The 26696-nt window shown below is 44.1% G+C and overlaps 1 protein-coding gene and 1 pseudogene across 1 annotated transcript in view; one reads left to right on the forward strand and one right to left on the reverse strand.

Annotated features, from left to right (window-relative positions):
• KCNJ6 (potassium inwardly rectifying channel subfamily J member 6) overlaps positions 1-26696 on the reverse strand; it is a 382571-nt gene that overhangs the window by 289456 nt on the left and 66419 nt on the right. The window lies entirely within an intron of this gene.
• On the forward strand, positions 3362-9134 carry LOC101655922 (annotated as a pseudogene).

Consider the following 26696-nt stretch of genomic DNA (forward strand, 5'->3'; position numbering starts at 1 on the left):
AAGAGTTATAGAAAATCCAAGAAAGGAAATACACAGTATCAAAGCAAAAAAAAATATATATATATGGCCCTGCTAGCTAGAGTCCTCCATTTTCAGAGGTGTTGTAAATCCTAGCCCCTACACCTGTGGTAATAACCCCATTTTTCAGTGAGTTATCTATTATGCTAATGAGGCAGGGGGGAGGTAGGATATAATTTTCGTTCTCACCTTATTAAAACACGCTATTCAGGTCCTCTGTTTCCGTGGGGATATGGTTCATTTTGTTGCTGGTGTTTGGTGCCCTTGTGGTTCTGACTCACAGCGACCCTGTGCACACAGAACAAATACTGCCCAGCCCTGCCCCGTGCTCACAATTGCTCCGATGCCTGAGCCCACTGGTGCAGCCACGGTGACAATCCATCCCCTGGAGGGCCTTCCTCTTTGTCTCTGCCCCTCGACTTTACCAAGCACGACACCCTCCCCCTTCTCCAGGGACCGGTCTCTCCTGACAACATATCCAAAGTCCGGAAGAAGAAGCCTTGACATCCTTGCCTGTCGGCAGCACTCTGGTCATACTTCTTCCAAGATGGATTGGTTTGTGCTTTTGCCAGTCGAGAGTACTTTCACTCTTCTCCAGCATCACAGTGCAAATGCATACATTCTTCTTCAAGGGCCAACTTTCACATGCGTGTGAGGTGGTCAAGTGGCTCATAGATTAGCTAGTATCTTTGAGATCTATATTAAAACCAGAGCTAACACCTGATTTTAAGATGTTCTTTTAATAGACAAACTTCCAGCTGCCTGTTTAATTGTGATAAGCAAGAAGTTATAGTCAGGGAACAGGATGAGACTAGACCTGGCCCACCTAAGATGTGCAGAAATGCTCAACATGCCCTCTACCTAACATTCCGACATCAGAAGGCAAAACCACAGCTCCGTCAAAACCATGGGTTCCTTCAAGACGCCATCTTGGTGACATTCTGCTTCTCCGCTCAGTGCACCCAGAAGACTAGTGATAAGTCCCAGTCCGATGCCAGTTACTCCCAAGAAAGCCACTGACCCAGGACTCAGGTAAGCCTCTTCACCTGCTAAGCCAACTTTGAAAAAAAAATCACTCTCTCACATCTGGCATCTTCTTGCCTCTACCTGACCTCCAGTCCTTAGAGCTTGAGCCAGCAGCCTACTGCCTTCCCTGATTCACCATTGTCTATAGCTTTGATTGGGTGTGAATGAAGAAGAGAATCCTCCAGGTTGAGATTTACCAGCCTTTAAAATCAAGCGAGTCATTTCCTTGATGGGTTGTGGGTTCTGTGAGGCACTGCATCCCTGGGACATGTGAGAGAGGTGGTGTAATGGGTTACACAGTGGGCTGTTAACCTCAAGGCCAGCAGTTCAAAACCACCATCCCTTCTGTAGGAGAAGTATGAGGCTTTCTACTACTGTAAGGTGACAGTTTGGGAAACCCTTAGGGGTAGTTTTCCTCTGTTCTGTAGGATCAGTAAGAGTTGGGATTGACTTGATGGCAGTGAGTGGGTCATGGGGGAGAAAACTGAGGGGATGAATGGTACTTAATATCAAGGATAGTGGCGTGGTATTGCATTTGGGGAATGTCAGACATTTGGGATATCTTGTTTCCATTTCATTCAGGACTGGCATTGTACTAGTTCTTCTTGCATGATTTTTACCGCATCATATATAAAACAAGTTCTGATATGTGGAGGAAATGTCAAACCAGCTAGGGACCTTGGAGCCTGACAAAAACCATGATGGTGAGTTCTTGGGATTTTCATTCTGTCCCAGAAGAGACACTGGAGAAAGCAGCCACTTAGATGTGCTCACAGTGCAGTCAAGCATAGCTCAAGAATAGCAAGTCCTCTCTAGGAACCAAAAAGGGGTTGCATTTAAGGCAGAAAACTTTTAGCCAATAAATGCTTGACTCTGGCTCAACCTGATCAAGAACATCAAGCCAAATCCCTGGCAGGGTGGCGTCTGAGAAGACATTTGGAAACTAGCATTTTAATCCTTGCCAAGTGTTAACATGTTCCCCCAGTGAGGACATGGGAGCCTAGACTTCCAGTCAGGTCCAGTAGTAATGAGGTAGCAATAGTGTTAGAAGACAACTAATGGTTAGTCAGGAGTCTCTCCACCACTCAGTGGTAACAAGGACACATCCCCATAGACTTAGGGGAGATGACATAGGAAGCAGTAAGGAGATACCATTCTCCTTTCCAGCCAGGATGGTGTCAATGGAGGCCCAGTGGGGAGCCTGATCTACCCCTTTAATGCAGCCCTAAGAAGGATCCCCACCCCTCTCATGCTGACACCCATCTGGCAGTAACAAGGTGGTGACATCCTTCACCGACTAGAGTGGTGTGAGAGGAAGTCTGCTAAAATAGAAGATTAAAATAAGAACCACAGTCAAGCACATCCTGGCCCACCAAGCCTTGAGGACGATATTCCCGCTCAGAGCAGCCAATTCACAGAGAAGACCATATGGCAGGCCCCACTATGAGACACGCCATCCCTCACTGACCCATAGCTCTACAGTGGGCAACACTGAAGACACAGTGTGGGAATTGCACCTGATTTGATCCCACCACACCGAGGCAAAACACTAAGGGCGTGCAACAGAGCAGCAAGGGGAACAGAGCAATGAAGTCCCCAGGGAATACCAAAAATAAACTTTGGGGCCAGAGCTTGGCACCCCATCAGACTCAACCAGAAAACACTCCTAAAGGCCAACCAACAGTCCTTGAACTAACCACAAGCTTTTCTTTGTTGTTTTTGTCTTCTGTCATTGGCTTTCTGTTGTTTTCTTTTCTTTTCTTTTGTTGCTTTGTTTTGCTCTGTCTTGTTTTGTGCATGTTGTTATCTCTGCAGCTCTGTATGAGTGAGATAGGCTGGAGGAATAATCTGGAGGAGGGGACAGTGGGACCAATGGTTCCAGGGGGACAAGGGAGGTGGGGAGGTGGGGGGAAAGGAAGTGGTGTTGACAAACCCAGGGACAAAGGAACACCAAGTGGTCTATGTCAGTGGTGAGGAGGGTGTAGGAGGTCTGGTGGGGTATGATCAAGGGTGATGTAGCCTAGAGGAATTCCTGAAACCCAAATGAAGGCTGAGCATGATAGTGGGATAAGAGGAAAGTAAAAGGAAGTGCAGGCAGGAACAAGAAGACAAAGGGCATTTATAGAGGTCTAAATAAAGGCATGTACATATGTAAATATATTTATATGTGAGGATGGGGAAATAGACCTATGTGTATATATTTATAGGTTTAGTATTGAGGTAGCAGATGGACATTGGTTCTCATCTCAAGTATTTACTCAATGCAAGAACACTTTGTTCTATTAAACTGGCATTCCATGATGCCCACCTTCCCAACATGATCACTGAAGACAAAGGGGGTATATGGGCAGATGTGCTGAAGAAGGCTGATGGTACCCAGCTGTCAAAAGATGTAGCATCTGGGGTCTTGAAGCCTTCAAGGTAAACAAGCAAGCCATCTAGCTCAGAAGCAACAAAGCCCACATGGAAGGGGCACGCCAGCCTGTGTGATCACGAAAGAGTCAAAGGGATCAGGCATCAGGAATCAAAGAACAAAAGATCAAATCATTGTGAATGAGGGGGAGTGCAGATTGGGGACCCATCTGTAGGCAACTGGAAGTCCCCTTGCCAAAGGGTCGCAGGGAAGAGATGGGCCAGTCAGGGTGCAGTGTAGCAATGATGAAGAAAACAACTTTGCTACAGTTCCTGGATGCTTCCTCCCCCCACAACCCCCACCTTCCACTGTCATGATCCCAGTTATACCTTGCAGATCTGGCTTGTTTGGGGGATGTGCACTGGTGCAGATGGGAGCTGGGGGCATAGGAATCCAGAACAGATGATCCCTTCAGGATCAGTGCTGGGAGTGGCGATGCTGAGATGGTGGAGGGAGGGTAAGGTGGAAAGGTGGGACTGATTACAGGCATCTACATATAACCTCCTCCCTGGGGGATGGACAACAGAGAAGTGGGTGAAGGGAGATGTTGGACAGTGTAAGATATAACAAAATAATAATGATTTGTAAATTGGGGTTCATGTGTGGGGGAGAGTGGCGAGGGAGGGGAAAGGAGTCAGGAGCTGATGCCAAGGGCTCAAGCAGAAGGCAGATGTGAGAGTGATGATGGCAGCAAGTGTATAAACGTGGATGGATGTATGGATTGTGATATGAGTTATATGAGCCCCCAATGAAATGATTAAATGATTAAAATGATTAAAAAAAATAAGATCTAGAGTCTTATGGCACAATACACACAATGTCCAAGATTGTTGGAAAATTAAACATCACAGCAAGAAACATAAAAATCACAAAATGAATGAGGAAAGATAATTACAACATTGACATGACTCTGATTTTAGCATGAAAAACCCAATAACTGAATTTGAAACAAACCAAAAACCTCAATGGGGAGGTTCAGCACACACACACACACACACACACACACACACACACACACACACGCGTGCGCGCGCGTGCGCGCGTGCACAAAAGACAGAAAATAATCAGTGAACTTGAAGACAAACAAAATCAATGCCCTAATCTAAAAGATAGAGAACAATAGAATGAAAAGAATTAACAAAGTGTGAAGGAAAGAAAAAGACTGAACATTCCTGTCACTGGAGTCCCAGAGGGAAGGAGAAAGAGTGTGAGGCTGACAGGGTTGCTGTGAGTTGACATTGACCAGATGGCAGTGTGTTCTTGATTGGGAACCTAATCAGTGAACAGAATCTAATAGGCACATCACCAATAGCAGAACATACACCTTATTTTCAAGTGCCCCTGCAATCAATACCCAAACAGACCATATCCTTAAGCTTCAGTTGTTATAAACAAACTTAAGCAAACTTAAAAACAAAAATCTCCTCACTGTCATTAAGTTGATTGATTCTGAGTCATGGGGACCCTAGAGGATGGGGTAGAACTGTCCTTGTGGGTATCCGAGACTGGAAGAAAATCTCATCTTTCTTCCTCGGAACGATTGGTGGTTTCCAACCGCGGAGTCGGAGGTTAGCAGCCCAACTCATCACCATAATACCACCAAGGCTCCTTAAGCAAACGCCATACAGGGCACAGTCTCGGACCACAATGGGATCAACCGCAAACGGATTTTCTTCTTTTTGCTCTTTCTCTTTTGCTCTTTGTTCAGTAGCAACTCAATTCCTTCAAAGCTTGCCTTCAGTCTAAGTGAGGTGTGTGCAATGAGGGGGTAGTTCTTGGGAAGTTTGAAAAGTGAGGTGTGACTTGGGGAGTCAAAGGAAGAGAGGAATGGACTTCCTGGGTTTTTGAGGCCTATCTACTAGAGTCCTCTCTCCTCTTGGGGAATGACTCAATTCCTCATCTCGTTATGCTGTGCCTCTCCCCTCAACCTTTCTGCATAAAACCAGAAGGGACGGGAGGGTGGTTGAGAATCTAAGTCTGTGTCCCTGAGGATGACACATTTGTACAGTTTAAATGCTTTTGTGCCAAAAGAAAAGAGTTAAGTGGAGCAGAAAAAATAGCTTTCCTTCTGCCTTATGAGATCTAAAAACTCAACCATAAACTTCTAACTAAAAAGGCAGGAGTCAGAGTGGCTGCATTAGCTGGAGCTCCTCTCCCCTGGGGACCAGTCATTGCGTAACCATATGCTGGGCTCACACAACCCTCTCAGCACTGCGGAGCCGTGAACCCAGCGTTCCTCAGACAAGGTGCTTCTTAAAACTGTACCTTCCCAATAACGGGCTTCTTGTTGACAGTTCTGTGGCCAGCACTCATTTAATTTCGCAGGAAAGGAAAACTAACTCCCTCCATCATTAAACAAGGTAGCTGTTGACCAAACATGGCTAATAGCATCGCTCTCTGACAGACAGCAGCTGTTCAGCAGAAGAACGGAGAGGGGGGTGTGTGCAGGCTGGATTCGGGGTGCTCACGGCAGAAATGGTTTCCAGAGGCTTCATCCTCTCTAGGACTGAACAGTGGGCCAGATGGTGCTTGCTAGTGGCATAAGAGGCCCAAACATTGCTTCGTGAAACCCTCTAGGCTCTCTGAATGTTAAAATAGCAGAATTCTGCTTCCTAAATATCACAGAGGCACTTTCATACAGTGCTTATTTTGGATTGGCAAGATTTTTTTGAAAGGCTACTGTACAGAATCTATTAAATATTTTTAAATGTTTATAGACCTCCACCAAGCAGTCTATATCTCAGCATGTATTCTATTAAAACACCCACAGAGCTATGAAAGAAAATAGGCAACCCAAATATAATTCAGCAGGAGAGGGGTTAAATAATTTATATTGTACCTATGTAATAGATGTCATCAAAGACATTTGAATGAGTGTGAGTTAAAACCATTGATATGGAAAGGTGACCCAGAATATATTTTTTAATCATTTTATTAGGGGCTCATACAACTCATCACAATCCATACATACATCAATTGAGTCAAGCACATTTGTACATTCATTGTCCTCATCATTCTCAAAACATTTGCTCTCCACTTAAGCCCCTGGCATTAGCTCCTCATTTTCCCCCCTTCCTCCCTGCCCCCCTCCCTCCTCATAAACCGTTGATAATTTATAAGTTATTATTTTGTCATATATTACACTGTTAAAAGTTTCCCTTCACCCACTTTTCTGTTGTCTGTCCCCCAGGGAGAAGGTTATATGTAGATCCTTGTAATCGTTCCCCCTTTCCAACCCATCCTACCTCCACCCTCCTGGTACCACCACGCTCACCACTAGTCCTGAAGGGATCATCTGTCCTGGATTCCCTGTGTTTCCAGTTCCTATCTGTACCAATGTACATCCTCTGGTCTAGCCAGATTTGTAAAGTACAATTCGAATCATGATGGTGGGGGTGGGGAGGAACCATTTAGGAACTAGAGGAAAGTTGTGTGTTTCATTGTTGCTGCCAGAATATTTTTTAATGAAAAAAACCAAGCTGAAAACTTGCATTCCCTGGTTTTTCAATGGCTGAGACCCTTTTCGAAGTTGATTTCCAGATCTTTCTTCTGAAGCACCTCAGGAGAATTACCAACCTTACAGTTAGTGGCTGAAACAAGTTATGAAATAGTACATGCATTATGACTTATGGGGTGCTTTTAAAATTCATGTAAAAGACAAAAATATTTGTATAATGAGTTCAGTAGTATTTATTACAGGATTATAGTATATGATTCCAATTTTCCCATTATAAGTAATATTTATATTCAATTAGCATAGACATCTAAAATAAATGAAGGCCTGTATGCCAACTCCTAATGGTGACTATCTCTGTCGAACTGGATTACTGGAGGCACTCCCTCTGTGCACCCTATACAGTTGCATTTTTCTGCCATGTGTGTGTTTCTATGCTTTAGTGTGGAAGTTGATAAGAACAGTGACACGTAAAAAGCAATCTTACCAAAAGTTGCATTTGGCACAGGCCTGTGAAATGAGGCTCAGTCCAACCCAGGGGAGAAACCCTGGCTACCAGTGAGAGCTGTGCCATCAGAAAAGCCTGACAGAGCTGTGCACTTTCTGTTCTAGAGCTGACCCTGTCTCATAGTGGCTGAATATAGGCTTCTGAGACTACATACATCTTTATGGGAGAAGACAGCTTCATCATTCTCTCTAGAAGTGGCTGGTGAGTTTGAACCATGGACCCTGTGGTTAGAAGCCCAATGCTTATCCCATGGTGTCACCAGGGATCATTGAAAGATCCATGATAGTTCCAGCATTGCATTATCAAATCGCTGAACTCACAGTCCTAAAGGGGTAGTGCCCCAATCCTGAAACAGAAGGGTCCGGTGATACAAATAGTTTCCAATCAACAGCCAACTTAAAGGTTGATGGTTTGAACCAGTAAAAAGGCCCAGTAATTTGCTTCCGTAAAGATGATAGCCAAGAAACCCCTATGGAATGAATACATTTCTACTCTGTAGCACACAGGGTCACCGGGTTTGAGAATACCAGATAAAGGTAAGATATATGTTGGAGATTTAGAATTATTTGCTCATGGAACTGGTTCTCAGATTAGTTCATAGAAACAGCACACGTTGAATCTGATTACAATCCATAATATTTCATTGAAGGAATGTTCTCAGAGTTCCCACTGAAATGCCAGTAAAATTGGGCAGGGGGAGCGTATGGGCTTAGAGGGGGTAGAAAGGTCAAAATACAGATACAGGTAGTCTGCGCTGCCCTGCCTGCCGCCGCTCACCCTCTCCCCTGTGCCGCAGCCCACTCTGTCCGCCCCACCAGCCCACTGCTACAGCCTCCAGCCATTGTACATTGACCTTGGCAAACCTGCTCCGGATGTGGTCACCAAGGGCTATGGAGTTGGCCTCATCAAACTTATTCGAAAACAAAATCTGAGAATGGACTGGAATTTACCAATACGGAGACCAACACAGTCACGGGCAGTCTGGAAACCAAGTAGCGGGGGACGGAGGACAGACTGACTTCACGGAGAAGTGGAACACACGCAACACGTTGCTGGCCACCCAGATCACCGCGGAAGACCAGCTGACCCGCGGACTAAAGCTCCCCTTTCCCTCTTCCTTCAAAGCCCTAATCAAGACAGGGTACCAGCCAGAGCACTTCAACCTGGGCTGCGTCGTGCTTTTCGATATCGCGGGGCTCTGGGGCTGGGTCACGAGGGCTGGCCGGCTATTAGATGAACTTTGAGACCGCCAAGCCCCGAGAGACCCAGAGCAACTTTGTGGGTTGGCTACAAGACAGACGAATTCCAGCCTCACACTAATGTGAATGACTGGGCAGAGTGTGGCAGTTCCATTTATCAGGTGACCAAGAAGTTGGGGACCGCTGTCAATGGCAGCCACGGATCAGATGGACCCTGACACCTTCTTCTCAGCAAACGCGAACAACTCCAGCCGGATGGAGTTAGGATACACTCAGACCTCCCTGAAGCCAGGTGTCAGACTGATGCTGTCTGCACTGCTGGATGCCACGAACGTCAACTCCGGTGGCCACAAGCTTCGTCTAGGACTGGAATGTCAAGCACACATGAATACTGTACATTCATTTAATTTTAAACTGTTTTGCAGCATGGCTACCTTCAGGATTCTAGTGCACCTGGGATGCAAGTATTGCTCAAAATCATGTGAGACCTCCAGGTGGCAGCTGATTCAGCTTTAACGAGTTCCCCTTTCCGAGGTACAGAAGGCACCCAGCTCCATAGAGCGCTTTCAGCTGGAGACTTTGGGGGCCAGGGGAGACTTGGTCGCCCCCTTCTAGAGATGCAGGTTTCTTTTTGACCTAGAAATGGCTGCAAGTGGAAGGTGTTTATGTGTAGACACTCTGTAAATTCACAGTGAGTCATGAGTGAAAGGGGGACGTCGTCCGAATCGAACCTGGCTTTCCTAACCTGAGCTGAGGTGCGCTCACTGCTTGATGGTGTGGGCATGCCCATCGAAAGGGGCTTTTGAAGACCCATCTTCATGACCTGTTTCCACCCCAGTCCCTCACCTCTTTACACTAAAAGTACTCTGCAGGGTGTGGTAGCCCACGTGTGTGTCTGTGTGCCAATTTGGAGTGGATAAGGTAGGTGTGATGAAGCCAATAATTTAGGACTTCAAACTCCCTCTCAAAGTGTGGCTTTGTGGTCTCAGTAACCATAATCATATGGTGACAACACTCAGAATCTCAACTGGGCTGGTGGTATATTCACCACTCAATTTATTGTTTAGCTATCTCATGGGTACAATTTAGAGTCGTCTATTTTGTGTGGAATTAGACCCTCCCCCTTCAAATGCTGTAATTAACATCACTTAAAATAAAACTCGAGTTAAATATTGAAACCTTAAAGAAAATAGATACAACCCCTGGTGCAGTGACTCCTACTATTTCAGTATTTACCAAGAAGGACAAATATGAAATAAAAGGGAAGACTTTTCAGAACTCTTTCCTCTTTTCCCTCCTCACCAAGTGGGAGAAGAGCAAGTTTGTTTATTTTTATTTTATAGGTGTTGGCAGTGGATCTTTGTACCCGTGTTGAAATGCATTTCATTTATATTTCAGAACACCTTGTCCTCGGTTAACACGGGCATTTCCTCTACTGAGGCCCCTGGGTTCTGGGGGGAGCAGGATAGGGATTTTTTGAGCACTAGACCAGGGATGAGAGAACAGCAGTGATGTGGCAGGGATAGAAAGAGGAAGAATGTCAAGAAGATTTCTACCAAGGCTTTTCCTGTCATCTATGGCTCAGATAATATTATTCCATCTTGGGAATACCCAGAAGAGCCGGTGACTAGAGGCAACAGAGTGGGGTGGGGCAGCTTCCTGATGGTGAAGCAGCTTCCTGATGGTGAAGGAACAGGGAGGGGAGGAGAGTTTCCAGGGGCTCACTAAGGGAGGAGTGTGGAGAGAACTCCACAGAGTCCCCCTGGCCACTCATCTTCGGCTAGGTTCATGTCTTCAGAGGCTTTGAAGGAAAGTCAAAGTGCATGCCAGCATCATTCCTTCAAAACTTTCAAAGAACTAAATTTGGAAGGAAAAAAAACCCCGCCCCACATACACATGTACATACACACACACCACACCATACCATGTCCAGCCAAGGAAAACAAACTACGGACATGCAATGAAAGAGGATGAACAAAAAAATTAAGACTCAAAGGCTTAGCACAAGTTTGCAACTCTAATAATTAAAATTTTAAATATAGTTATATCTGGTTAATATAGGGATGTTTATCAATATTGATTTCCTAGGTGTTCATGAGCTGAAATGAACTGGTAATGGCAATTTTGAATCAGACACAATCATAGAGTCTACTATGCTGGGAATGAAAAATTCAAGAGGAATAGTGTGATATTCATCATCAAAAAGGACATTTTAAGATCTGTTTTGTAGGGCTATGATGTCTTTGATAGGGTAATATCTATAAGCATGCAAAGAAGTCCAGTTAATACAGCTATTATTCAAATTTATACACCAACCACTAACACTAATGATGAAGACTTTGACGAACTCTTCAGTGGGAAATTGATCAAACACGCAATCACGATGCACTGATAATTTTTTTTTTTTAACATTTTATTAGGGGCTCATACAACTGTTATCCCAATCCATACACACATCAATTGTGTAAAGCGCATTTGTACATCGTTTCTCAAAACATTTTCTCTCCATTTAAACCCCCAACATTAGGTCCTCATTTTCCCCTCCCTCCCCACTCCCCCCTCCCGCTTGAGCCCTTGATAGTTTATAAATGGGTATTTTGTCATATCTTGCCCTGTCCGACGTCTCCCTTCATCCACTTTTTGGTTGTCTGTCCCCCAGGGAGGAGGTCACACACATTTCCATGTAATCGGTTCCCTCTTCCCTACCCATTCTCCCTTTACCCTCCCTGTTTTGCCACTCACACCACTGGTCCTATAGGGCTCATCCATCCTGGATTCCCTGTATTTTCAGTTCCTATCTGTACCAGTGTACCTCCTCTGGTCTAGCCAGTCTTGCAAGATAGAATTCGAGTCATGGTAGTGGGAGCGGGGAGGAAACCTTTAGGAACTAGAGGAAGGTTGTATTTCTCATCATTGTTACATCGCACCCTGACTGGCTCATCTCCTCCCCGAGACCCCTCTGCAAGGGGATCTCCAGTGGCCTACTAATGGGCTTTGGATCTCCACTCCGCACTCCCCCCATCATTCACTATGGTAAGATTTTTTGTTCTGATGATGCCTTACACCTGATCCCTTCAACACCTCGTGGTTGCATAGGCTGGTGTGCTTCTTCCATGTGGGCTTTGTTGCTTCTGAGCTTGATGGCCGCTTGTTTACCTTCAAGCTTTTAAGACCCCAGACGCTATACTTTTTGATAGCCGGGCACCATCAGCTTTCTTCGCCACATTTGCTTATGCACCCATTTGTCTTCAGTGATCCGTTCGACACCCCATGATCACACAGGTTGATATGTTGTTCCATGTGGGCTTTGTTGCTTCTGAGCTAGATGGCCGCTTGTTTACCTTCAAGCTTTTAAGACCCTAGACGCTATATCTTTTGATAGCCGGGCACCATCAGCTTTCTTCACCACATTTGCTTATTCACTCGCTTTGTCTTCAGCGGTTGTGTCGGGAGGGTGAGCATCATAGAATGCCAATTTACAAGAAGAAAGTATTCTTGTGTTGAGGGAGTACTTGAGTGGAGGCCCAATGTCCTTCTGCTACCTTAATACTAAACCTATAAATGTAGGCTCATAGATCTATTTCCCCATCCTCATATAATATATTTGCATATGTACAGATGCACTGATAATTATTGGCAATTGGAGTATGTGGCAGTTACACAATCTGTTAAGTTGTAAAAGGGTGGAGTCTAGCCTGTCAATCAGGTCCTTCTGTGTGAGGATGACCTTCTCCTGAGGATTCTGGGAATGCTGGTCTTCCTCCCTGGATGCAGGACACACACTCTGCTATTTTCTCCGTGAGACATTCCTGTTGACAAGCCACATGGAGCTATGCTGATGGAGCCAGATCCCTGGAACTGGAGGAGCCACATGGAGACCCATGCCAGTGCTGAAATTCTTCCAGTGCCACTGGATCCACAAGATTTTCCACCTACTGGCCTATGATCTTCCTGAATTAAGTATCATTGCATGTGTTGTGTGAGTCTGAAGAGGAATTTATAGACCGGTATGGGACATATGGGCTAATACCAGACTTATGGACTTGATGTGGACTGGGTTGGGGTGTTTATTTAATACACAATTACTCTTTGATATAAAGCCCTTTTGTATACACTTATGAGTGTCTATGAATTTGCTTTTCTAGTCAACCCAGGCTAACATAGAATACAAACCTTGGAAACAAAAGAGAAATGGCAGTAGTTGGAAAATATCACCTTGGTGACAGAAAAGAAACTGAAGATAGTATGATAGAAATTTTCAAGACCAATAAATTATTCATTGAAAATATGTGGGATGACATCAAGAACATCATATATGAAGAAAGCAAAAGGTCTTTTAAAATATAAGAAAAATGAAATGATTCAAGAGGATGTCAGAAGAGATTTTGAAACTTGTTTATGAATGTGGAGTAGTTAAGGCAAATGGAAGAGATAATGAAGTAAAAGAGCTAAATAGAACACTTCAAAGAGCTGCTCTAGAATACAAAATAAAGCAGTATAATTAAATGGACAAAGACCCAGAGTTAGAAAATCCAACAGATGAACACAATCAGCATATATAAATCTGAAATAACTGAAGGAAAAAAATCGAGCCTCGAGGTAAAATATTGAAGGATTCTGTAGGCAAAATATTGAATGATGCAGGCAGATCAAAAGATGATATAAGGCATACTTAGAGTCGCTGTACCAAAAAGAACTGGTCAACACTCAAACATTTCAAGAGACAGCATACGAACAAGAACCAATGATACTGAAGTAAGAAGTCCAAGCTGCATGGAAGGCAGTAGAAATAAAAAGACTTGAGGAATGTTCAGACTATCAATTGATTTTTTCAACAAACTAAGACAACACTAAGAGTACTAACTGCCAGTCTATGCAACCACGAGGTGTCGAAGGGATCAGGTGTAAGGCATCATCAGAACAAAAAATCTTACCATAGTGAATGATGGGGGGAGTGCAGAGTGGAGATCCAAAGCCCATTAGTAGGCCACTGGAGATCCCCTTGCAGAGAGGTCTCGGGGAGGAGATGAGCCAGTCAGGGTACGATGTAACAATGATGAGAAATACAACCTTCCTCTAGTTCCTAAAGGTTTCCTCCCCGCTCCCACTACCATGACTCGAATTCTATCTTGCAAGACTGGCTAGACCAGAGGAGGTACACTGGTACAGATAGGAACTGAAAATACAGGGAATCCAGGATGGATGAGCCCTATAGGACCAGTGGTGTGAGTGGCAAAACAGGGAGGGTAAAGGGAGAATGGGTAGGAAAGAGGGAACCGATTACATGGAACTGTGTGTGACCTCCTCCCTGGGGGACAGACAACCGAAAAGTGGATGAAGGGAGAAGTCAGACAGGGCAAGATATGACAAAATACCCATTTATAAACTATCAAGGGCTCATGCGGGAGGGGGGAGCGGGGAGGGAGGGGAAAAATGAGGACCTAATGTCGGGGGTTTAAATGGAGAGAAAATGTTTTGAGAAACGATGTACAAATGCGCTTTACACAATTGATGTGTGTATGGATTGGGATAACAGTTGTATGAGCCCCTAATAAAATGTTAAAAAAGAAAAAAAAAAGGAGTACTAACTGATCTATGCCAAGAAATCTGGAACACAGCTACCTGGCCCACTACCTAGAAGAGGTCCATATTTGTGTACATTCCAAATTGTTGAATGATATTATTTCTATCACCTGCAAGTAAAATTTTGCTGGGGATCATTCAACAATGGTTCCAGCAGTACATCTACAGAGAGCTACCAGAAATCCAAACGGGATTCAGAAAAAGATGTGGCGTGCAGGATATCATTGCTGGCATCAGATGGATGTTGGGTGAAAACCGAGAATAGCACAAAGATGTTTACTTGTGTTTTATGGACGATGCAAAGGCAATTGACTGTGTTGATCATAACAATCTATGGATAACATTGATAAAAATGGGAATTCCAGAACACTTCACTTGTTCATGTGAAACCTGTACACAGACCAAGAGGCAGTCATTCAAATGAACAAACGAATACTTTATGATTAAAATCAGGAAAGGTATGCATCAAAGTTGTGTTCTTTGCCACAATTGTTCAATCCGTATACTGAGCACATAACCTGAGAAGCCGGTATACATGAAGAAGGGCACAGCATCGGCATCGAGGAACGTTTATTAACAACCTGTGAGCTGCAGATGATATCACCTTGCTTGCTGCAAGCGAGGAGGCCTTGAAGAACTTGTGAGGAAGATCCAAGACTCCCGCCTTCACCATGGATTAAAACTCATTGCAAAGGAAACGAAAAGTTTCACAACTAGACCAATAGACAAGATCACGACAAAGGGAGACAAGATAAAAGTTGTCAAGGATTCCATCTTGTTTGAATCCATCATAAATGTTCATGGAAGCAGCAGTCAAGAAATCACACAACATAGTGCATTTAAATGATGGTGCTGATGAAGAATATTGGAGGTCTCATGGACTCAGAAGAACAATTGAGCAGTTGTGAATTGCAGAAGGAAGACCATGTAAAAATTGATGCATTTGAATTGTGGTGCTGGAGAAGAATATTGAAAGTGCCGGATTGCTAGAAGAAGGATAAACAGATCTCTGTATTGTAAGAAGTAAGGCCAGAGTGTCGAATCCTTTGGACAGAGTGTCGGGAGAGACCAGTCCCTGTAGAAGGATATCATGTTTGGTAAAGTGAAGGGGCAGCGAAAGAGGAAGACATTCAACGAGATGGATTAACGCAGTGGCTGCGTCAATGGGCTCAGGCAGAGGAACGCTTGTGAGGATGGCGCAGGACTGTGTGTATTTCCTTCTGTTGTACATTAGGTCACTCGATGGCACCTAAAACAACAACATTGCAATGGATAAATTGGCTGCATAAGACCTCTTTTAAATGCTAAGCAGCATTGTCACTTTGAAGATTAAGGTGTGCCAAACCCAAGCCATAGCACTTTTAATGATCTCAATTGCATTTGAAAGTTGGACAATGAAAAAGGAAGCGAGGAGAGGAGTTGGTGCATTTAAAGTATGGCCTTGGTGAAGAATATTGAAAATATCATGGACTGCTAGAAAGAATAAACAAATTTGTCCGGGTAGGTATACAACCAGAATGCTCCTTAACACTGAGGTTCATGAATTTTTGTCTCATGTCTTTTGGGCATGGTATCAAGAGAGACCATTCTCTGGAAGAGGACAGAATGCGTGGTGAAATCGAGGGTCAGCTAAAACGAAGAAGACGGTCAAGAAGATGGGTGGAAAAGTGGCTGCGACAAGAGACTCCAGTATAACAATGATTGAGAGGGTGGCATGGCCTGGGCGGTGTGTGTCTTTTCAACAGTCCATAGGCTCGCTATGAGTGGGGACTGACTTCACAGAGCCCAACAGCAACAACAACAACAACAACAGTTCCTGTGGAGTCTTTGCATGGTGTCAACAGTTAACACACTCAGCTGTTAGCCTAAAGGTTGGCAGTTTGAGTATACCCAGACGTGTCTCAGAGGAAAAGCCTGATCATCCACTTCCAAGAAATGGAGTCATCATGAGTTGAGCTAGACTTGATAGCAACTGGAATGATGGCGAATTAATATGGAAAAATCTCCAAGATAAATTTTCAAATGAAAACAAAGGGATATAAGTGAGTGAGTATGTATGGTATTTTCCATTTATGCTTAAAACCATTGTTGTGCAGTCAATTCTGACTCAACGTGACCATATAAGACAGAGCAGAACTATACCATCGAGCTTCCATGCTGGCAAATCCTTTTTAAAAAAAATCATTTTATTAGGGGCTCATACAACTCTTATCACAATCCATACACACAGCAATTGTGTAAAGCGCATTTGTACATTCATTGCCCTCATCATTCTCAAAACATTTCCTCTCCACTTAGACCCCATGTCCCTGGCATTAGGTCCTCATTTTTCCCCTCCCTCCCCGCTCCCCCCTCCCTCATGGGCCCTTGATAATTTATAAATTGTTATTTTGTCATATCTTGCCCTGTCCGACGTCTCCCTTCACCCACTTTTCTGTTGTCCGTCCCCCAGGGAGGAGGTCACACACAGTTCCTTGTAATCGGTTCCCTCTTTCCTACCCACTCTCCCTCCATCCTCCCTGTTTCGCCACTAACACCACTGGTCCTGTAGGGCTCATCCGTCCTGGATTCCCTGTATTTCCAGTTCCTATCTGTACCAGTGTACATCCTGTGGTCTAGCCAGACTTGCAAAGTAGAATTCGTGTCATGGTAGTGGGAGCTGGGAGGAAACATTTAGGAACTAGAAGAAAGTTGTATTTTTCATCGTTGTTACATCGCACCCTGACTGGCTCATCTCCTCCCCAAGACCCCTCTGCAAGGGAATCTCCAGTGGCCTACTAATGGGTTTTGGGTCTCCACTCGGCACTCCCCCCATCATTCACTATGGTACTGGCAAATCTTTATGGAAACAGGTTGCCACACCTTTCTTCTATCAACAAGCTGACCAATTTGAACTGCTGGTCTCTCAGTTAACATCTGAGCACTTGACCACTGTGCCACCAGGGTTCATTTCCACATATGTTTAATAAAGACTATTTTATCTAAGCGTGAATAGAGAGTCTCTTGAAGAAACTGAAAACAGAGCTTGCTGTTGGGATGGGGGGATGAGCAGATAGGAATTGAAGTCTAGAGAAAGCTTTGACATTGTACTGTCTTTGGAAAATTAACCATGGCTCTGTATCACACACACAAATCCACATACACAAATACACCAAACCAAAACCAAATCCAAAAGCAAAACCTACACTAAACCGAATCCACTGCCATGGAGTTGGTTCTGAATCATAACATCCCCACATAGGCTTTCCTATGTGGAGGCTTGGTGGTGTAGTGGTTACACACTGGGCTGTGATCCTCAAGGTCAACAGTTCAAAACCACCAGCCACTGTGGGGGGAGAAAGATGAGGTGTTCTATTCCTGGCAAGAGTCACAGTCTCAGAAATTCCCAGGGATAGTTCTAACTGCCCTGTTGGATCACTGTGAGTCAACATTGACTCAATGGCTGTGGCATATAGCTACACACACATATATAATTGTATTGCATGCTTTTATTTATTTTTGCTATTGTTGCTAATGTACAGAGAAAAACATGCATCCGTTCAATTTTTTGTTTTTTCATATGCTAGTGAGTGACACTGCTGACCTTCTCTGAATTGTATCACCATTCTCCCCTTCCTTTTCTGAGACTTTCCTCCTCCATTCACATAAACTATGGCTCCTATCCAACCGTTCCGATTCTTATTGTCATCTCAATCTCTCCCCCCAATAGTTTTATTGGCATATAATTCACAAAGCATACAATTCAATAGCTCAGTCTCATAGGAAGAGCTGTACACTCATCACCACAATCCATCTTAGAATATTTTCTTCAATCTTGTACGCATCATCATTAACTCCATATTTCCTCCCGACCTCCCCTGCCATGCCCACAAGGGGCCATTAATCCAGTACTGTCTCTGTAGATTTACATATTCTGGATTTCATATACAGAAAAACAAAAACAATCAACAACAACAAAAACCTAGCAAGAATAACAAAGGAAGCAGATTAAAGAACTCAATAGAAAAGCAAACAGAAAATACTGAAACAGGGAACAAATTTAAATGGATCAAAAGAGAGGTCATATGATAAGCTGCTAACTTTTAACCTAACTTCATCTGCAGCAATCCACGTTCCAATGCAGTCTGCATGTGAGTAAGGCTACTCAGACCCCTGGTCCATGGTCAGCAGGGATTCATCAGGGGCCTAATCCATGTGTATTTCTCCTTCACATTATTTTTAATTGAAACAGTTTTAAAATGGGTCTAAAAGGAGATCAAATGATAAGATGATATTTTGACCTTACTACATCTGCCATAATTGACTTTATAGTACTTTCTGTCTAATAACAGGACTGTCCATATTAATATGATTCAAGGGTATTCGCTGGAGGCTATCTCTGTGTGTGGACCCTGAAAATGGATTTGGGGCTTTCACTGTCATTCTTAACCTTCTGCAAACCAGGTACTCACAATTTAAGCTCTGATATGATGCCATCCTTTAGATTTGGAATGTTTTATTTACAATTCTAGGATCACACAGACTGGTGTGCTTCTTCCAAGTGGATTTAGTTGATGCCTCACTTAGATAGCTGCTTGTTTGAAAACAATCCTTTAAGATACCATATATTATTCTTTCAGATATCTGGGCACCATCTAGTTTCTTCACCACACTTTGCTCTAGTACCATATCTTCAGTGATCTCTTCATGAGGGTGAGCTTTAAGCAGGACCATATCATAAGAACTAATTGGCCTTATATTGGGGCTAGAATTAAGTGCAAGCCCCAAATCCATTCATGCATCTATGATTTATTTATGTCTCTGGCTCACCTTAGAGACATCACTGTCATATTATGTTAAAGAATATATATTGTCAACTATCCCCCTGGGGCATCACTTCCACTACCATCATAATTTCTTTATCTCAACAGTGTTTTAAATTCTATGCCACTGGCTAAACTAATGACACTATCAATACATAGTGGTTACTCATTGGGCTGCTGGCAGCACTTCGAAACCACCAGCCAGCTTCTTGGAAGACAGATGAAGTTTTCTATTCTTGTGAAGATTTGCAGGCCCCAAAACTCACATGGCCAGTTCCGCCCTGCCCTATAGGGTTGCTATAAGAGTTGTTTGGGGGTATATCTTTACAGGGGCAGACAGCCTCAACTTCCTACTGAGGAACATCTAGTGGTTTTGGACAGATCTTGTAGTTTAGTTAACACTCCCAAACTTATCTGAGCACCTGTCTTACGCTATATACACATGTAGATACACATAAATGTACCAAACTCAACTCCCCACTGTCAAGTTGATTTCAGTATACAGGGCCTCTACCTAAGGTTTCTGAGACCTGGCAGACAACCTTAACTTTCTCTTGCGGAGAATCTTTGGAGTTTAGACAGCTGACCTTGAGGATAACAGTCTAACAAACATATACACCGAAGCATCACACCTCTTCAGTGTATTGAAAGACAGTTTGCAGGACGAGGCAGACTATGTATATACAAGAGATGTCCCATTCAGAACTAAAGTGTGCCTGACCCAACCCCTGCTGACCCAATTTGCCACTCTGATGTCCTTCCATTCTCAGTCACCTCATCCGCATGTGCAAGATGGACAATGGTTAGGAAGACCAAAGAAGAAGAATGCCTTTGAGTTATGGTGTTGGTGAAGAATATTCATGTACCATACACTGCCAGAGGAATGAGTACATTTTCTCAGAAGAAATATAGTCAAATGATCTTTTAAAGTGAGGATGGCAAGACTTTCTTTTACATGCTTGGGACATGTTATCAGGAGAGACCAGTCCCTGGAAAAGGACACCATGCTTGGTGACGTAGAGGACATCGTGCTTGGTGACGTAGAGGACACCGTGCTTGGTGACGTAAGGGACACTGTGCTTGGTGACGTAGGGGACACCGTGCTTGGTGACGTAAGGGACACCGTGCTTGGTGACGTAAGGGACACCGTGCTTGGTGACGTAGAGGGCACCGTGCTTGGTGACGTAGAGGACACCGTGCTTGGTGACGTAGAGGACACCGTGCTTGGTGACGTAGGGGAGCAGGAAAAGAAGAGGAAGACCCTCAATGCGATGGATTGAAATGGGGACGTCAGCAATGAGCTTGAGCAATGATTTTGAGGATGGTGCAGGACCAAGTAGCCTTTTGTTCTGTTGCACATAGGCTTGCTATGAGTTAGTCCCAGCTCAATAGCACCTAGCAACAAACGTCAAAATCTCCACACGTGATCCTGACCCACGCTGGGGACAGAAAAGCTCTGGTTTTGATGTCAGGGCTTCTGACAAATGAATGGCTGTTGTGCTGTTTCTCACTGGTAGAGATATGAGATGATGATCACTCTCTATTTCACATGGAGTTTTGTCAGACAAGCAAATAGTCTTATTGATTTACTTGTGTCTAAAGTTTCCTTATTTCAACAGAACCTTACCATCAATACAAAAAAAAGAAAAATTCTCAATTGCAATGTTATACTGTACTGGTGCATTAGACTCGCTGCATGATCATTTATATTTTTGTCACATTTTAGTCCTTTCAGCTTCCCTGAATTATTAGAGTGGCCTCTTAGCTTTTCACCCAAACTCTGGTCTCTCTGTCCTTCAGTTTTCATCCGTCTCCATTTGTCAATATGCTGGTCCTTCCAGGATGACCCATGATGTCCCGATGGCTCTATCATGGACACACTATTCTCAGACTCTGTCCGCTGAGGCTAACTTGGTCCCAGTAGATCCAACATTGCTCCAAGTGCACTGGCTACCAGCTCACATCACATTCTTGCCATTTTTGTTCCCGATGTTTCCGTTGTTGCTGTTGTATACCAGAGAGTCAATTCTGACTCATAGCAATTCCACATAACAGAATAAGACCCTCGGCCATCGCACCCCCAGGGCTCCTTAGTTTGGAATGATCTCAGCCTGACTGACTGTTCAGTCCGGCATTAATTTCTTTATATCTTGAAAGTTACTATACTAAACATTTCTCAGTTTAGCTCTTAATTGCTCTCTAATGATTTAATTTTTTATACCCTTCCAGTTCCACCCGCACTCCTCATGCCCCGCCCCTCACCCACTGCCCAGTTTAAGATCCTTCAGAGGGAAGATCATGGGGCTTTAGATTTATATTTGATAAAAATCCCAAATCTAACCACTTGTTATAATCTTCACAGTCACTAGCTTAATGTAAGCTGCCATCTTTTCCTGCTTATCTATTCCTATCTGGTTCACTCTCCCACCCTCTTGAACCCCGCATAATCGGTTCTTTACATGGCAAAAGGAACCTTCATTGGCTTTGAAATAGGGCTCTCTTTCCTGATTTCGACCCCCTAAGAGATTTCCAGCACAGTGAGGACAACATAGAAGCTTCAGGTGACCTACCTAAGGTCATTGCCGGGGTCTCCTCAACCTCTTCTCCAAAACTCTCACTGGTTCCCTTGTTTCTGACCCTCTTGCTATTACTTCCACACACTGAGTGCTTACTCTAAAGAATGGGCCCTCCTGCTGTGTTTGTGGTTGATATAAATTTAAAATACACAGACAACTTTGGGAAGCTCATTGTTCCATCTCCGAGGCATTGTTCCTTCTGTCAGAAACTCTCTTCCCCTTTATCTTTGCACAACTTGTGTTGTCCTGTCTGTCCTTCACGTCATTGTTGGACTGTCACCTCCTCTGAAGACTTCTCAGACCCTTATCCAGTGCAGTGCTTCCACCTCCCTATCACTGTCCAACCCTTTCCTAATGAATTTACCGTGGAAATTTTATGGTCTTAATGTAACAGGAAGGATAAGGTAATCTGGGGTCAAACTGCCTGGGTGTAAACCCCAAGTTCACTATTTAAGGTGTGTGACATTGAGCAAGCAAGTCCTAATGTCCCGTGCTTCACTTTCTTATCACCTGCAAAAGAGGAGTGAGGAGATGCCTAGCTTGTTGAGAGGATCAAAGGGGATGATCAGAAAAGCCTTCAAAAAATGGCAGCCTCCTGGCGAGCACTACTTTGGTTGTTATTATTACAAAATACACATTGATTTGTTCATTATTGCCTGATTTTCACGCTAGACTCTCACACTTGAGGATGAGGTTTATGACCTAGTCCCTCGACATAGGGAAATGTGCTTTGCTTGCTTCAATGACTCATTAACTACCTCTGAGATAAACAAGAGTGTCTCCTATCCCTCTCTGTCTTACTATACCTGTATCCATTCGGCACAGAGCATCTGAGCACCAAGTAGAGAGGCCACCTGATGACCATGATGTCTTATGAAGTTCCAAACCCTGGGCTTGTATTTTGCCCACTAAACTCTAAGTGACCCCTTCATAGTTTAATGGCAAGTAGGGAGCCACCAGCTTAATTGAGACGGACGGTGATGTTGGTCTTCCTGGCCACTTGCTGTGAGCTTCTATGAAGTTGACCGCACGGACAATAAAATGGAATGCTGGCCATCCCATCATTGGTTGTTGTGGGTGGAACCACTGTGATCCATAGGGTTTTTATTGGCTGATTTTCAGAAGCAGATCTCCAAGCTTTTCTTCCTAGTCCATGTTAGTGTGGAAGCTCCACTGAAACCTATTTGGCATCATAGCAATATGCAAGCCTTCACCAACAGATGGGTGAAAACTGTGCTTGAGGTGCATTGTCTGAGAATGGACCCCGGATCTTGTGCACATAAGTGAGAAATTTACCACCGAACCACTACTCTCCCCTTCTTGAGGATTTGCTGACGGGAAAGAAAGGAAGACCCAGTGACTCTGAGCTTTCACTAGGACAGTTGCCAGTCAGCACACCGTTGAGAAGGTGGTTCAAGCTCCACAGGAGAGCACATTTATTTCTAGGCAAACAAGCAAGCAAGTAAACCAACGTCAGCTCCTTAGCACAGCACTGCTATTTGGTCAAAGCTGGGTAATCAGTCTGTCTGGAATCATCTTCTAATCTTATATAAGATCTAAGAATGTCAAGTTATAGGAAAAATTGAATTGTGTATTTCACTTATTTGTAATAAGATAAAGCTCATTTTATGCAATAGTTGAGTTTCTTAAAGGTGGTCTTAAAGGTGGAATTTTAAATCCAAGTGGAGCTTAAACACATTTAAAATAAATACTCAGTGTGTGTCTTTTGGCAAGCAGGAAAACTTTCTAATTTATCTTGTCTGCTTTGTAAATATGACCTTTAAAAACACACACACACACACACACACACACACACACACACATCTGTCTTTACCTCTGTGAGGACCAGGTGTCTAATTCATATTTAACTCTAAAAGGAGAAGTCTTTATAGTGACTCAAACTACGGGTAAAATGATTATGTAAAGATTGAGGGTTCAAATTCACCCAGAAGCAAATATGAAAACCCATCTCAGTGCCATCGATTGGATACCGACTTACAGTGACTCAAAAGGACAGAGTAGAACTGGCCCTTTACGTTTTGAGACTGTGAATCTTTCCAGGGGCAGAAATCCTCATCTTCTTCCCGAGGAGGGGCTGGTGGGTCAGAACCGCTACCCTTGAGTTTAGCAGCCCAACAGGAAATGCACTTTGGAAGAAAGCCCTGGTGATCTACTTACCACAGTCACAGAAAACTACGGAGTGCAGTTTCCACTTTGACACATACGTGTTGCCATGAGTCAGAAATGTCTTGACACCAACTGTTTCGTTTAAACAAAAAAATCACGAAACGTTATGAAGCAGCCTCTGTCGGCTTGGGTAATCCTACTGTCCTGTGGGAAGGAACCTGGTAAATCCCCACTTTGTCATGGAAACACGGAGACCATGGTTACCATGGGTTGACTGACAGGGAAAGGTGTAGACACTGGGGTTTCTCCCTCTTCTGCTTGTGTTATATGGTAGGTTGATTTACTAGAACATTTTTTGGTGGCTTTGTAAACGTGTACATAGAAATCCATTGCCACTGAGTGGATTCCAACTCACCAACTCAAGGTGACCCCAACAGGACAAAGCAGAGCTGCCCCACTGGCTTTCAAGGCTGGGTAGCTCGTGGGTTCGAACCCCTGATGCTTGTTTCAGTTAGCAGCCAGTGCTTAACCACTTCACTGAATATAATGTTTAAAAATTCAAGTTGCTGAGTCATTGCCCCAGAAGACTTGGGGCGGGAGACTCATCAGGAAGCATGCCTGGTATGTAAAAGCAAGGCCCAGTCAAAGATGAAGGGGCCAGATTGACTCAGGAAAACACACTGCTGGATGATTTCCCCAGGAGGCAGAGGGAGATTGATGAGGCAAGGAAAGATGCGGACAAAGTGAAGTCAAGAGAGTTAACCGCAGAGCTAACTCATGAGGAACTCAAACGTTTGGCACCAACATCTGCGAAGACGCTGTGCTCAGGACCAGTCCTGCAAAACGGAAGGATGAGGCACACTATGTCTTAGGTTCTTTTAAAGATGATTTTATTGTGTGGTATGTGTTCTATTAATATGTCATAACGGCTAACTCAGCGTGTTTCAGCCAAGCTTCCAGATGAAGGAGGATGTGAGGAAAGGCCTGGTGAGCAATTTCTGAAAAACAACCCTCTGGTTTAGAGTAACTACAGAAACTGGAAGGCCCCTGGTGACACAGTGGATAAAGCACCCAACTGAAAACCAAAATGTCAGGGGTTCAAATCCCCCAGCCACACTACCAGAGAAAAAGATAATGTCATCTGTTTCCCTAAAGATGACAGCCCTGGAGACCCTGTGGGGTCATTCTGCTCCGTCCGGTGAGGTGGCTGTGTGTTGGGCCTGACTGACCAATGGCAGTGAGTTTGGTTTTGATCCGACAGGGATTTGTAAAGGCCTGTGTCCATTGTTACTGAGGCCTTGATAGTTTATTTCTTTGGAAGTACATCTGGTGCCAGACATTAATGTTTTTAATGTTTGGGACTGAATTTTGCCTTATGCACAGTGTGTGGTTGACATCTAACATCAGGTTCTGTGCATAAAACATAAGATGATTGAAATCTTATAGGCTTTCATTGGCACTTGACTATGTATGATAGAATTCCAAGTGGCCATGAGTTCAGAGTTAATGGCTTTATAACATCAAGGGTCCACTTGTAAAAGAAGGTTGAGCTGATTCTTCTATGTACCGCTCTTGCGTGTGTGGACAACAGACTGACTGTTCTAGTAATTTACAGAAGTCTTACTTATATCATCTTGTTCAGCAATTTTAACATATAGGGCTTACTGTGTTTTTGTTTTTGTTTTCTTTCTTTTTTTTCCTCCTCTTCTTCCTCTTCCTCCTCCACCTCCTCATTTTTCTTTTCTAGATCCCACTATATTAGCAGTTTGGAGAGTGACCTCAAACTACCAGAACTGACGAGCCCCTGGAAGGGGCCGTATGAAAATGTGGCTTCTTGTGGCACATGAATCCTTTGGCATCATGTTTTAGAGGCTGATGTTGGTTTGAAAGCAGTATGCATTGAACCATTCTTGATTTTTGATGGGGCCTGGGGAATGACCCACCTGATTCTTTATAGCTATCCGCATGCAAGCGAAATATTTGTGAGCCATACTTTCCTATGTTGCAAAAAGAATTCAAGAGGGAGATGGCATTGAAGCAGAACAGTTTTGCAGACATGTCGGTGCTTTGGTTCAAACCAAACCCCATTGCTCTCGGAGAGCCGTTCTAACTGACAGCCACCCTTCCAGACTCAGTGAAACTTCGCCCCGGGCTTCACGTGTATGGACGCTGCCTGCCCCATCCTTCGCGCAGAGAGCAGTAGGCGGGCTTGCAGCACTGACGTTTTTGGTTAGCAGCGGAGTGGAGCCCTTAAGCCCTTCTTCCCCCAGGGCCCTTTTAGCTGGGGACTGGCTCTTTTAGAATGGGTGGTTGTTCATTGCGACCAAGTTGGTTCTTATTCATGGTGACTTTATGTGCAGCCAGACAAAATGCTCCCCCTCCTGCACTCCCGTCATGATTGTTGCTTTTGTTTTCCAACATGGTGGAGCCATCCTTGAATATTATATCAGATTATGCGAAAGGCAGTCAAAAAGTACTGCTATGAACTCATAGCAATCTTTAATAAACAACATAGCAAAAGTGTGACGCTATGGCTTCTTGGCACGTTCTGCTCCAGGCCTGCACACTTCTAAAGGTGGGTTTCCATCTGTTGAACTCTTCCCCAAGAATTCTGACCCCTTCAACTTGCACCAGGTCAAGGCAGCGGGTTGGGCATCCTCCAGGGACTCCCCGCGTGCTCCTTTGAAAGGCTGTTTCAGTTGGGGGAACGAAAAGAAATCTGAAGGGGCAACGTCGGGGCTTGAGGGTGGTTGTGGTAAAATTTCACAGTGAATTTCTCCCAGGACAATCCTCCCTATGTTCAAAGAGTGAAGAATTCCTCGGTGCAGCTTCCGTGGCCTTTTTCTCTCCAAGGCAGCTTTCAGTTCTCTGAAAAGGTCTTCGTAAGGCCCTGTGATTACCCTGCGTCCATCAAGACACTCTATCAAGGCAATCTTTGGGCATTCCAAAGCACAGTCGCCATCACCTTCTGAGCTGACCTCTCTGCCTTG

The sequence above is a fragment of the Echinops telfairi genome, unplaced genomic scaffold, assembly GCF_000313985.2.
Source record: "Echinops telfairi isolate 266 unplaced genomic scaffold, ASM31398v2 ScPeMD7_7469;HRSCAF=8507_0, whole genome shotgun sequence".
Taxonomy (NCBI): Eukaryota; Metazoa; Chordata; class Mammalia; order Afrosoricida; family Tenrecidae; genus Echinops; species Echinops telfairi.